This window comes from Ambystoma mexicanum, chromosome 10, assembly GCF_040938575.1.
Source record: "Ambystoma mexicanum isolate Mex_15411 chromosome 10, UKY_AmexF1_1, whole genome shotgun sequence".
NCBI lineage: Eukaryota > Metazoa > Chordata > Amphibia > Caudata > Ambystomatidae > Ambystoma > Ambystoma mexicanum.
The window spans coordinates 490223362-490235924 of record NC_090932.1 but is presented as its reverse complement, the minus strand read 5'-3'; positions in this window follow the sequence as shown (position 1 = coordinate 490235924).

Here is a 12563-nt window from a genome sequence, read left to right as displayed (position 1 = left end):
ATCTTAAAACATCCTCGCCCAGAACTCCCCTACATCGTTGAAACTGATGCTTCGAGTCTTGCCATGGGGGCAGTTCTATCACAAAAGGACCCAGTAACCAATCAGTTGCATCCCGTGGCATTTTGGTCCCGCAAATTCTCGCCTCCTGAAATCAATTACACTATTACTGATAAGGAACTTCTAGCTATCAAGTCCGCCTTTAAGGCTTGGCGGCATTATCTTCTGGGGGCCCGACACACCGTTACTGTGATTACAGACCACCGAAACCTGCAATATTTGAAAACCGCAAAAGCTCAATCCTCTAGGCAACTCGGTTTGGCACTATTCTTTGCCGAGTTTGACTTCATAATTACCTATCGACCTGGTACAAAAAACGGTAAAGCTGATGCCCTTTCTCGGATGGGAGTGGAAGAACATTTGATCAATCCTAAACCTGTACCTATCATTCCCGAACAAAGAATTCTAGGTGTAATCGCCACACAATCCATAGAGGAAGTTAAGGATAAAGCCAGGCTACTGGTAACTCCAGCAGACATACAGAATTGGCATCTGCAGGGAAAGGACTTTACGGTGAAGGACAACCTATTATATTTCCAAGAACGGTTATACCTGCCCAGCACAGATTTACAGAAAAAGGTAATCTCTTGTTATCACGATTCTTTAATGGAAGGACATCCCGGTATGACCAAGACCTCGGAAAAGATCAAGCGCTACTTCTGGTGGCCGTCTTGGAAAAAAGATATCAGAGACTTTATAATGTCCTGTGGAGTATGCGCCCAAAACAAGAGTCAAAAGGAAAAACCAGCCGGCCTCTTACGCCCTATTGACATCCCGCCTCGCCCTTGGCATACGCTTTCTATGGACTTCATCACCGATCTACCTCCATGCTCCGGATACAATACGATCCTAGTAATCGTGGACCTATTCTCCAAGATGGCGCATTTCATTCCACTCAAAGGCTTACCAACAGCAGCAACTCTGGCCCGAGAATTTCTCGAAAACATCGTCCGACTGCACGGTTTTCCTTCAGTTCTAATTTCGGATCGAGGTAGTCAATTTATTTCTCATTTTTGGCGAAGTTGCTGTCGGTCGGCTCAAATTGATGTGAGACTTTCGACCAGTCACCACCCTCAAACCGACGGACAAACTGAGAGGACCAATCAAACTCTGGAACAGTATTTGCGCTGCATGCTACAACAAACTGAAAAAACTTGGAAAGATATCCTTTGGATAGCCGAATATGCCTACAATAACTCTGTCCACTCGGGAACTGGGAAGACCCCGTTTTTTCTTTTATACAGTAGTCACCCTCGAACCTCGGAGTTGGATCCACTCCAAGATCTTGGAACACCAGCCGTAGACCACCTGCATTCTACCATCACCCAAGCCTTTAAGGAAGACGTTTCTCACCTTCAAAGGGCTAAAGAACAATACAAGAAAGGAGCAGACCAACATCGGAAGGAAGCCCCCCAATATCAAGTAGGAGATCAAGTCTGGTTATCCACCAAATATCTACCTCTAAAAGGACCACGCACATTCAACCCAAGATACCTTGGTCCCTATTCCATCACTACCATAGTAAATCCAGTAGCGGTCAAGTTGGACTTTCCCCCTCACATGAAGATACATCCGGTCTTCCACGTCTCTCTATTAAAACCCGTGCAACCTCAAACCCGACTAACTACATCTCCAAAACCTATTCTAGTTGATGGAGAACTCGAGTTCGAAGTCAAAAGCATCCTGGATTCCAAGATCTCCAAATCTAAACTATTTTACCTGATTGACTGGAAAGGCTACGGTCCCCAAGAAAGATCCTGGGAACATGCAGAATATGTCCACGCGCCTCGTCTAATCAAAAGATTTAATCGAACATTTCCTAACAAGCCCAAACCCCCGGAGAAGCCCGGTTTGGGAGGGGCCTTGAAGGGGGGTGCTGTCATGATCTCTGCTTCCAAACGATCAGGACTTGCCCGACTCCCTTGGAAGCAGACCCATAACCCCGGTTCCGAGTGCCAGCCAGTCCCAATTGGGACCTTTTGGACCCTGTCCTGGCGCCAGTGGCACCAGGCTCATAAAGATGCCCAGTCCCAGCGCTGGAAGCGCCGGGCTCATAATGCTTGGGTGGACTTACCTGCAGCAGACCATGCTGCTTACTTACCTGCCAGCTGAACCCCTGATCCTCTGCTGTTTGGGACTACTTTTCCTGTTGGGTGGGGCAGGAGCCACTCCCTAGGTTCAGAACACTGGAACTCTTCTGGAAAGCAGGAACTCTTTTCTTACCTAGGCGTGGCTGTGGAAGGAGACACCTAAGCACTACAGGAGGCTATTTAAACCACACCCGATGGATGAATCTTGCTTTGCGTTATTCTGCATTCTCTGCAGCAGAACGCTCATCGTGTCTTCTGCTTCTGATCCTGGGCCTAAGAGAACAAAGGCTTACCATCCTGGAATCCAGTCTTCAGCAGCACCTGTAAAGACAAAGAAAGAACAGGTTAGCACTACGGTCTTCAGTGGCAGCGCATCTCTTACCTGGTCCATCGGCTGTCACCAACGCCTCGCGCTGCATTCCGGCATCTGAAAGACAAAGGCTTACCTACTCTTCGCATGCTCCGGAGGTCTTCGCACTTCATTCCGGCATCTGAAAGACAAAAGCTTACCAGCTCTTTGCACGCTCCGGAGGCCTTCGGCGCTGCATCCAGCATCTGAAAGACAAAAGAAGGTGCGTTTAAAGACATTTGGCAACTTTATTACTCACGTGCCATTACTCCTTCCCACGCCGAATCCAGTGGGTATTCCAGCACCCTTCAGCTTCTCTAAAGCTCCGAACTTGTACCTGCAAGATAAAAGGGACAGTTAGTGCGCATCGTGAAGCAGGCTACAAGCGCTTACTTACGTGCTTCCAGGCGCTTCTATTCCTCACGCGGGTTCGATCCTCAACTCTCATCAGCCCGCCATCCGCCATCGCCGGAACCCTGCAAAACAAGAGATATCATTACCAAAGACTTTTAAGACATTTGAAGTGCCCAGAACTTACCGTTCGTGCAGTTAACGACGGACAGCAGTCCTCTGAGGTCAAGAGGCCTGAACCCTTATCCAGTGAAGAAACTGGTTACGGCACCCTGCCCCGAGGCAGATGGAGAGCTCGGCGTTCACTTACCTAAGGTGAGGGCGTTAACCTTTGGGGTTCTACAGGAGAAGAGAAAGGGAAGAGGAGAGAGGCACCCAATAACCCCAGTTCATTAATCCCATATTTTCTATCTGCAGACATCTTACTCTTCGAGTCAGACATACAGTGCACAGAGGTCCAGCCCAAAGAGCCAACCGTGTGTTACACATCACCTTTGAAGATACGGCATTCACCCAGTCAAGACCGGCGCCTCTGCGGGAATCAGGTGAGCGTTACAATCAGTGAGAACAGCCCAAGGTGGCACTCCATATGAAAATCTGGTCTTTCTGAAATGTAGGCCTGAGGTCTCTCTAGTGATCACACGAACAATCTAAACAAAAATAAGGGGATCTGGATGTTGGGGCCACAAATAAAACAAAGAAATCATGCCCACAGGTGAAAATGCACACCAACTAAATGTATCTGTGTACTGAAATAATGCTCACCACTATACTACCATAATACCAACCCAATCTAAATGTAAGGAGTGATTATTGCTAAATTACTTTTATTTTTGGCGGTAAGAAAATACTGCTAGGCCCCAAATCTACACAAAATACCCAACACCTTGGAAGGACGATGCAAAAGGTGAAGAATACCATGACCTGGATTTGCAAACCTGCCAGTGCTTTTTTCAATTTGAGAGGTTTACTATGCCAATTTACACCTATGATGTGGTGGGCCATCCTCGGTGAGAAATGTTGGGATCCTCCTACAAGGGGGCTTTCCCAACACTCAGGACAAAGACTCATGTGACCCTCATGAAACCCCGTTGGAGGTCCACAAACATGGCCTGATGATGCATCCCATCCTGTCATATTGCAGGGTTTCACCCCCTTGGAATCCTGGCCCTCACTTGGTGCTTTCACTCTTGATCCTACACTTGTTCTCCTACTTTTCTTCTGCCCCCAGCCAAGGAGGGCATGCACCATTGCACTTGTTCTTTTCTACTACTGTGTTTCTGTGTGTACACATCTGCACTTCAAACCCCCCCTTAGCACTTACTTGAAATGAATGTTTGAAGGCTGTGAAGGTCACTATCCCCCTTCCAAATTGTGCAGTGCCACAGTGACTTTCACTATTGGCGCTTTACAAATCAACCTTAAAGTAAATTAATCTATTATACAACTGAGAATTGAGTGACTTGCGAAGATGTTTTTATTCATTATAGCAATACAAGGTTTTGGGTAACAACATAGGAAGTATTTCACAATGCACAGGGAACCACTAGATAAAATAGTGTGAATGATGGAATAACTTAGTGTTCCCCCCTTGCTCCCTGCACCTAATGGTGGTAGTGTCTTTGAATATAAAAGTCTTGAATCTACTTGAATAAGTCTCTTCCCCTCCAGGGACTCTCTATGCAAATAACCAACAATTCAAAGGTATGGTCCAATGGAAAGACTAAACTCATTTATTATAAACCATGTAGTCTCCTGGATAACCCTTAGCTAAACAAGAGTTTTCCAAGTTTGGCCACCAACCAAATTGCTCATAAACAAATACTTTCAAAGTCCATCCCTATTTTAGAAAATAATACAAGATGCTGCATGGATACATGTCTGCAGGCATTTACTCATAGTTGTGTTCTGTTCAGACCCCTCATCTTTCCCATAGCACTTCAGGTTCTCACTGTCCTTGATGTAGGCCTGCCTCTTGTCCGGATGTTTTTTGTGTGCTATTTGTAAGTTCTTCTGTGATTTCTAGTTTATGATTTAACTCTTTTCTTTTACAACATCCGTCTATAACCAAGTCTCGTAGGGCCCAGAATGACATATACTCACTCAGCAGACCTCCTCGTTGTTCTTTCAAGGCTTGGTGTTCTCCGCTCCAGTTTCTCAACTCTTTTGGGCTGCTTTATGGATCCTCTTTCTCCACACTCGTTTTTTAGGCGTTTACAAGTGTTCGGATTCTGCCCTGTCTCCCCATGACTGTCCAGGTCTCTCGCAATGTCCCAAGATCTTTTTCTGACCCCTGGCTTGCTCACAATGTTCTCTGTTCTACCCGCTCTCTATGGTTCTCTTAGGTTGTTCTGAGGTCTCTCCATGACCTCTGGTCCAGCCTCAATTCTGGTATGTCTATTCATGACCTCTGGTTCAGTCACAATTCTCATGGGTATCTTCTCAACCTCTGATTCAAACAGGATTTCCTGAAGTCTTTCGAATACTTCTGGTTCGGTCACAATTCTCTGAGGCTTTCTGACCTCTGGTTCAATCACAGTTCTTTCAATTCTTTTTGTTACCTCTGGTTCATTCGGGATTCAGTTAACGATAATAAGCATTTCTCCACCTATTACTCAAGGCAATTTTCAAGCAGACAATATTTTTTCCCTCCTGTCAGTGGTGGTGGTGGGGAAAATATAAGGGACGCCTGCTTTTTTGTCTGTGGTCTATCAGGCAATACAATAAAGCTAAAGAAAATTAGACCATCCAGACCAGAGATAACATCCGATTACTCTTTCAATTTGTAATCGTTAGCTATTTATTTTGCAACAAACCGTATATCAAATTACACAATGACAGTTATATTCATATAAAATGTGGCTCTTTGAACCTAGAACAAACACATCCCTCCAATCAGATGTTATCTCTGGTCTGGATGGTCTAATTTTCTTTAGCTTTAGTGGCGGTGGTGGTTCTTTGATTATGCAATGAAGCAACACGCCCTAAGGGCTTCTGTCTGATATCTGATTTAGTGGACATCACCAATCTTTCAATAGGTAGCCTTAGTCTGCATTTAGCATTATGATGTAAGATAACCATTGTCTGCATTTAGTCTATTTGTGATACGCAGTGCTGATCATTGTAGATAGATGGAACCCAGGATGTAGACATTCTTGTTTGTATACCTAATCCATTATCTCCCTTCGCACACCACACCTTTGTACATTAGCGGAAGGCATGGGCTTATTCCACACACCCTGCACTACAAATAAGACAAACACTATTGCACAACATCTCTGCCATATGAATAAAACTACCTTATACGACAAAAATTCGAAATGCAGCTTTTGACATAACACTCAAGTTTAGTTCACAGTTTACAATCACTGCGCCCATTCACACGCCATTCAGACATGGGTGATTAGCAGGGTCTTGGCCACCCTCAAATAGCTTTAATGGACGAATTGCACACACGCATTATTAGCACCTCCTAAATCTCCTAAATTTGGACTCCGGTCCCTCCAAGGGCGTTCAACCAACAGCGTGTTGGGACCATAATTATGATGAAAGGTGCTAAACAAATGACAGAATGAATGAATGTGCCACCAACTCTTGTAGGTAAGGCCCCTGGAACACTCTGCCAGAGCAATGTTGCACAGTGGAGAGTAAATGGACTACTTATACCTCTTCCCTGATAGAAATTTCCCAGTGTATCCAGTGAGCAGATGAAATATCTTCTGCTTCCTCCCAGTTTTTGCCACTCACTAGTATTTTTCCAGCATCTTTTATAACACCAGGACAGTGGCTAGTTTTCAAAAGTGGCCTTATTATTTACCTTTTGGTATGGTCAGTCTTTAATTGATAAATACATTTTTTCAAAGTGGTATCCAAGCCTCCAAACATAAGCTTGGCCCAGGGGTGGTCTGGCCTATAGGGAACTCTGGAGATTTCCCGGTGAGCCTCTGCACCCTGGGCCTCTTTTGTGGGGTATGCTAAATCTGTGAATGCTTCAGTCGGTGGCTCTGAGGTGTTGCACGGTGTTAGGCATTCTTGGAGCAAGTGGTGCTTCCTGTTTCACTAACTGCAAGCAGCTCGCTCTTTGCTCTGAAGCTAAACTGGTTTACTAATCTTCTTGTTGAATAAATTGTCTGCATTTGTCATTTTGTCTGCCTCAAATTCTGTTAAAAGGATGTGGTTAGGTTTAGCTTCAGAATAACCGTTAATCGAATTGTGCTCTTCTAAACTATTTCAGCATTATACTTTAGGAAACATAAGTCTCTACCATATTCTATGCTCTTGAAGTTTTTCCAGTTTGGAGCATGCTTGGATTTGTAGTCCCAGATCATCAGTTTAGCCAAAGATAGACACTAATGGGCAAAGGGAATACTAGATCCTTGAGGAGAGTGGGACCAGGGAATCCCACTTCATACATTTTGCAAGGAACATAGGCTAGTAGAAAGACCACCCAATCCCCAAATGCATCGGCACCCCTCACAAAAAAGGATTGGGCGCTTCTCCAATCCACCAAAAATTCAACAGAATCTTGCTAGAGATCCTGCTCCACTGATTTCTCTTGGCCTTTTGCACCCTCTCAATCGCGCCAGTTTTGCATACTGGAGAGCTCCATAGACCACCTTAAGTGCTGTTCCACACAGTGCACTGTATGTTTTCTTATTAGCCATTCTGCATGATGCTAGGCTGTCATGACCCATGCTGCCCACCACTGGCCTTCCAGGCATCACGCAGCATTCTGGTGCCATACCTCTGGCTGCAGGCATGTTGCTGCCATTGACTCCTCTCTCCCTCCCTCACTCGCTCATTCTTCTCGTCGGCCTATGTTACCTGTGGCTATTATCTGAGCAGAGTGGCGGCTGTTGGGAGCCCATGGGTTTGGTGCTCTTCTGAGCACCAAATTGGATGGCCTCCCTCCAGAGTGGTGGGGTGGCACTTGCAGAAGGTAGGCACTGCATCTAAGGTGAGGGACTGAGGGGTGGTGTACATCACATGAACATACTGTGCTACTACAATCTATACCCATTAGACTGGAGATTTACTAAAGGCAGTGGAGCAGGCAAGAAGCAAGCAAAGATGGATGCCTTCACTAAGCAGAGCTCTTAAACCTATGGCAAAAGTCACTGGGGCTGAAGGTACTGTGGGTCAGCCACATGACCTTGAGTGCCCCAACATCCAGCTCCTGCTTGACAGTATACAGGCTGGCTTTGCCTCTGTTAAAACTAAGTTGTGTGACATTACGGCAAATATAAACATGCTGAGAGCCAAGCTTTAAAAGGAGATGCAGAAAATCAAAGAAACTGAAGGGAGGATCAGCACCGTTGTAGATGAGGTCATCAAAATGAAGGCTGACTTCACTAAAACAGTGAGTGACCTCAGGCACACTATCACAAAGTGTGAGGACCTTGAATCTCGCTCCAGTTGCAATACAATCTGCATAATTGGAATTTGAGAGAACAGGACTAGTGGGCAGATGGAGGATTGTGTTAAAGCTTCTACTTGACCTTCTTGGAGACCATCTATTGTTGTCACATTTCACTGTGGAGCGCACCCAATGAGCTCTTGCACCTAAACTGAAGCCTGTGCACCTGCAAGGTCCACAGCAGCCCAGAATTTCAATCACTATGATCGGGACAAGATATTACACCATGCCAGACAGAAGGGCGATCTCCGGTTGGAATTCTCCACAATATTTCTTTACCCGAACTTCACTGCTGCTTTGCAGGCGGAACGGAAATCATTCTATGGGTGTCGAAAAGATGCAGCAGGACAGATTAGTGACATATGCTATGCTGTTTCCAGTGAAGCGTAATTTTCAGTCTAGGGAGAAGGTCTACTTTAAGCTTCCTCCGGAAGCAGACACATTTGTTGGGACCAACATTCCTCTTCCGAGGAAAGGATTTCGACAGCTATGTTAGTCTGAGCGTTGATGTAATTGACTAAGAATGAACGGCTTGTAGCCGTTTCTCTTCTTTGTATGACTCATCAACTGTATCTGCTTCTGGTTGGTTTTCTACTTGTAACAGTCTATGGGTGCTCATTTGCATTTACGGATGGTGGATCGTCTTAGCGAAACTGGTTGCGTTGAAGTTTGGAGTCTAGTCAGCTACCCCCATGCAAGTTTGCAGGTGTTTTTACACGTTCTGGTTGTTTTTAATGTTGTCTTGGTTTAACACTGTCGTGACTGGGATGGTGGTGAGGGTGGGTGGACAGCTGGGGGGTGGTGGGATGAGAAAAAGTTTAAATTACTTGGTTGCTTCTTTAAGATACTGCCACTGTGGGCGAAGGTTTCAATCAAGTTGAAAAGCAGGGCGTTTGCGAGTCGGGGAAAATGTACGGACTGTTATTTGATGCAGGCTGATATAAGAATATTGAGTTTGAATGTAGGGGGCTGGGTTATCCTGTAAAGGCTAGGAAACTGTTGGTGCACATATATTTCTATTTCTATTTTTATTAAGGTATGTTTCACTTAATAAAACATTTCACACTTAATTCATGAACTTAATAAAGCTGAAATTCCAAACCATTTCATCATAGTAAATCATAATATACGATACATAACATTATTACAAGAGCCAAGATATCAGATTAAATTTGAGCCAGTCCATTTCAATTTCCAATTAAATCTGAAAAAGACCTACATAAAAATAGGTTATAAACACTTATCCTGTCTGCCTCACCCACAGCATTAAAGTGACCACTAACAATGACACAATGACGTAGCCCACTTCACTACCCGAGCAGCCCAAACTAAGCTGATAGTTCTGACACTTCATCGTTGTTAATAATTTACTCCGCAATCTCGAAAGAGCAAGCATCAGAGCGAGGGTTGAGAACTCAAGACAACATACGCAGAAAGAGTTCTTGATGATACGTTTGCAGCTGTCCACAAATCTATCTAGGTGCAATTCATTTAGATGGACTATAGCCAAACACTATGACAAAACATGCCTGTTGGTTTCAGCCATGTCAGTATTTTTGCATAGGCCACAAAAGCGCAATTGGCTGGGAATCCCCTCTCAACGGCCAGCCACTGCCAACGTTGGCAATTTGTTCAGCTGCATCAGCAGGACAGTTCTATCATGAGTGGGTGAAGGATGAATTATCAAAGCGAGGAGGGATAAGGAATTTTCTATATAATCTTGTAAATTTGAGTAGTCTTCCAAACCCATTCCATGGCCTAGGATCTAAATTCCCACCTCAGGAGATCATAGCCAAGGTCCCTGCGAGGATGCCAGCCAATATCTTTTAAACATGTTTTGCATTGTGCTTTATAAATGGCCAGGCATTGTTGGCATTGTCTGCCATGGCCAACCCCATGATTTGCAATAATGGGGTGGAGGGGGATGCCTAGGCCTTTATGTAAAGTAGCCCCTTTTTTATTTGTATAACAGCATTGATTGAGGTCAGGCCTAGCTGTAAGTGAATAACCTCTATGGAAACCACTTGAGTGAGATTCAACATTCTCCTCCAAATTTGAACAATTTTCACCCAGGAGCCTTGCTGGTAAAAACTGGCCTGCAAACCATACGTCAACATAGAGTTTACACATTACTTGTAAGCCATCTGCATCCGCATCCCTTCCAGACTATACCCTGCTGTTTGAGTTGCAAAAGTTTTCATTACCAGCAGCCATGATGAAGCCTCCAGCCATTTACTAGTGATCATTTCACTGCAGCCTCCCTTGTCCATTACTTCATAATCTAAATAGGTATAAAGTGGTACATGTATAATTTCCCCCACTGCGGTCGCAATAGAGAAACTGTTACCTCTGTCCTTACCACATTTCATAAATTTGGTCTTCGTCATGTTGATTGTAATTTTGCCCACGGTAACAATTTGACAGTTTGGCCGCACTTCTCGAGATGCCAATAAAAGTACGATGAAGTAAAAGCACATCGTCGGCATAGGCAAGCAAAGCAATGTGTCTGTCACCTATTTTTGAAAGAAAGTTATTAACAGCAGACACGTATTCCGCAAAGTCGGCCATATACAGGTTAAAAAGCACAGGGGCTGATACGCACCCTTGGTTCTTACAGCTATTCCTATAAATATCTTCAGATAGCAGGCCAACGTTATTCAGCTTAACTTGTACACTGGTGTCTGAATGCAATTGAATCAAGAACCCCAACAAATATTCAGAGATACCTTTTATTTCTTAGCTTTTTTTCAAATCGTGCCCGTATTCACAGTATCAAATGCTGTGGTGAAGTCAACAAACGGGTCAAATAATGGTGGCTTGTCTTCTGCAGCACATTTTCTATCAACACATTCAATGTAAGTATGTTGTGTATAGTCTAAGAGCCCACCTTAAACACTGTTTCAAAAGGGCTTAGTAACTTTGCCTTTTCTGCCCAGACCATAATTTCCTTTAACAAGAAGGTAGCAAACATTGTTGATAGGATGTCTGCGAGAGTGATTAACCTATAGTTAACCAGATCACTCCTCTCACCCTTTTCTAACACTGGGACGACAATGGCCCTCTTCCATGAATCAAGGATGGTCCTACTCATTTTTACTAGCTTAAAGAGCCTATATAAAACCAGAGGCCAATGGTATGGGTTTCTTTTGATAACATTATATGATAGTCCATCCAGTACCAGGGTTCTAGATGCCTTAAACTTGTACATAACATTTAAAATGTCTTCTTTAGTAATCACTAACCCTATTTTACAATTCCATCAGAATTCCACCTCTGCCCCACACTCATGCCATTATTGGTTTGCAGGGCCATCCTAATCACTTTTGGGGCCCGGGGCACAGACACCTGTGGGCCCCCCCTCCACCAAACCAAAAGAATTAAGGGATCCGAATATCTGATTGCAACCCCCCTCCTCATCACGATCAACACTCATAGCTTGATATGTTGTCTCGCAAACTAAGCATAGGTACTACCTTTCAGTCACATTGGCTTCTTCATTCTGGCTGTAATCAGAATGAAAAAGAAGTAGCATTTCAAGGACGTTAGCAGTCCACGATAAAGGTACTTCTGTAGTAGTATAGGTACAGGACGCTTTTCATCAATAGCAGCCACAAGGAAGCTATACTGGCCATAGTATGAATGCAGGACACAGATCCCATGAAAAAGGTGCACATAATCCAGAATAGACAGACTACTTAGATTAGTATCCACACAGAAAGCAAAAGAGATCAAGCATGGATACAAGAGACCAACTCGAAGCAAGCAGAAAGCTCCACCTACCATTGCATAAATACTGGATGAAGATTAGAAGCTACTAGGAAGGTGTCCATATCCACACAGGCTGGGATTAGAAGGCATATTTTTCAAGTAGTGTTACCATTGGAGAGCAAAGAAACAAGTTTTTGTGGTGTGCAATATATAAATGCTCACTATTATTATAGGGGAAGTATCACTGTAGCCATTGGAAGCATGTGTGAGGCTTTTCTGAAGACCATACCCTGAGAACTAAATCATTTTGAGTGGTGACATTTTGAAAGGTTTGGGGACTGCTAATTTTGACAAACTAGGCAATGCGTGATCAAATGAGATGAGGATCACACATTGGTTAAGCAGTGACGCTGGGATTCGTTCCCATTCTGCAATTTCTGCTAGTTTCTTTTACAGACCTATTGTGCTACAAAGCAAAGTACATAGAAATGCAGGTTTATCACCTTCAGACATAGGAAAGGCTGAGTCGGCCTTGCTCGAATTTGGTTTTGTTATCCTCAACAATGGAAACTGGTTTCTAAACATAATGCAG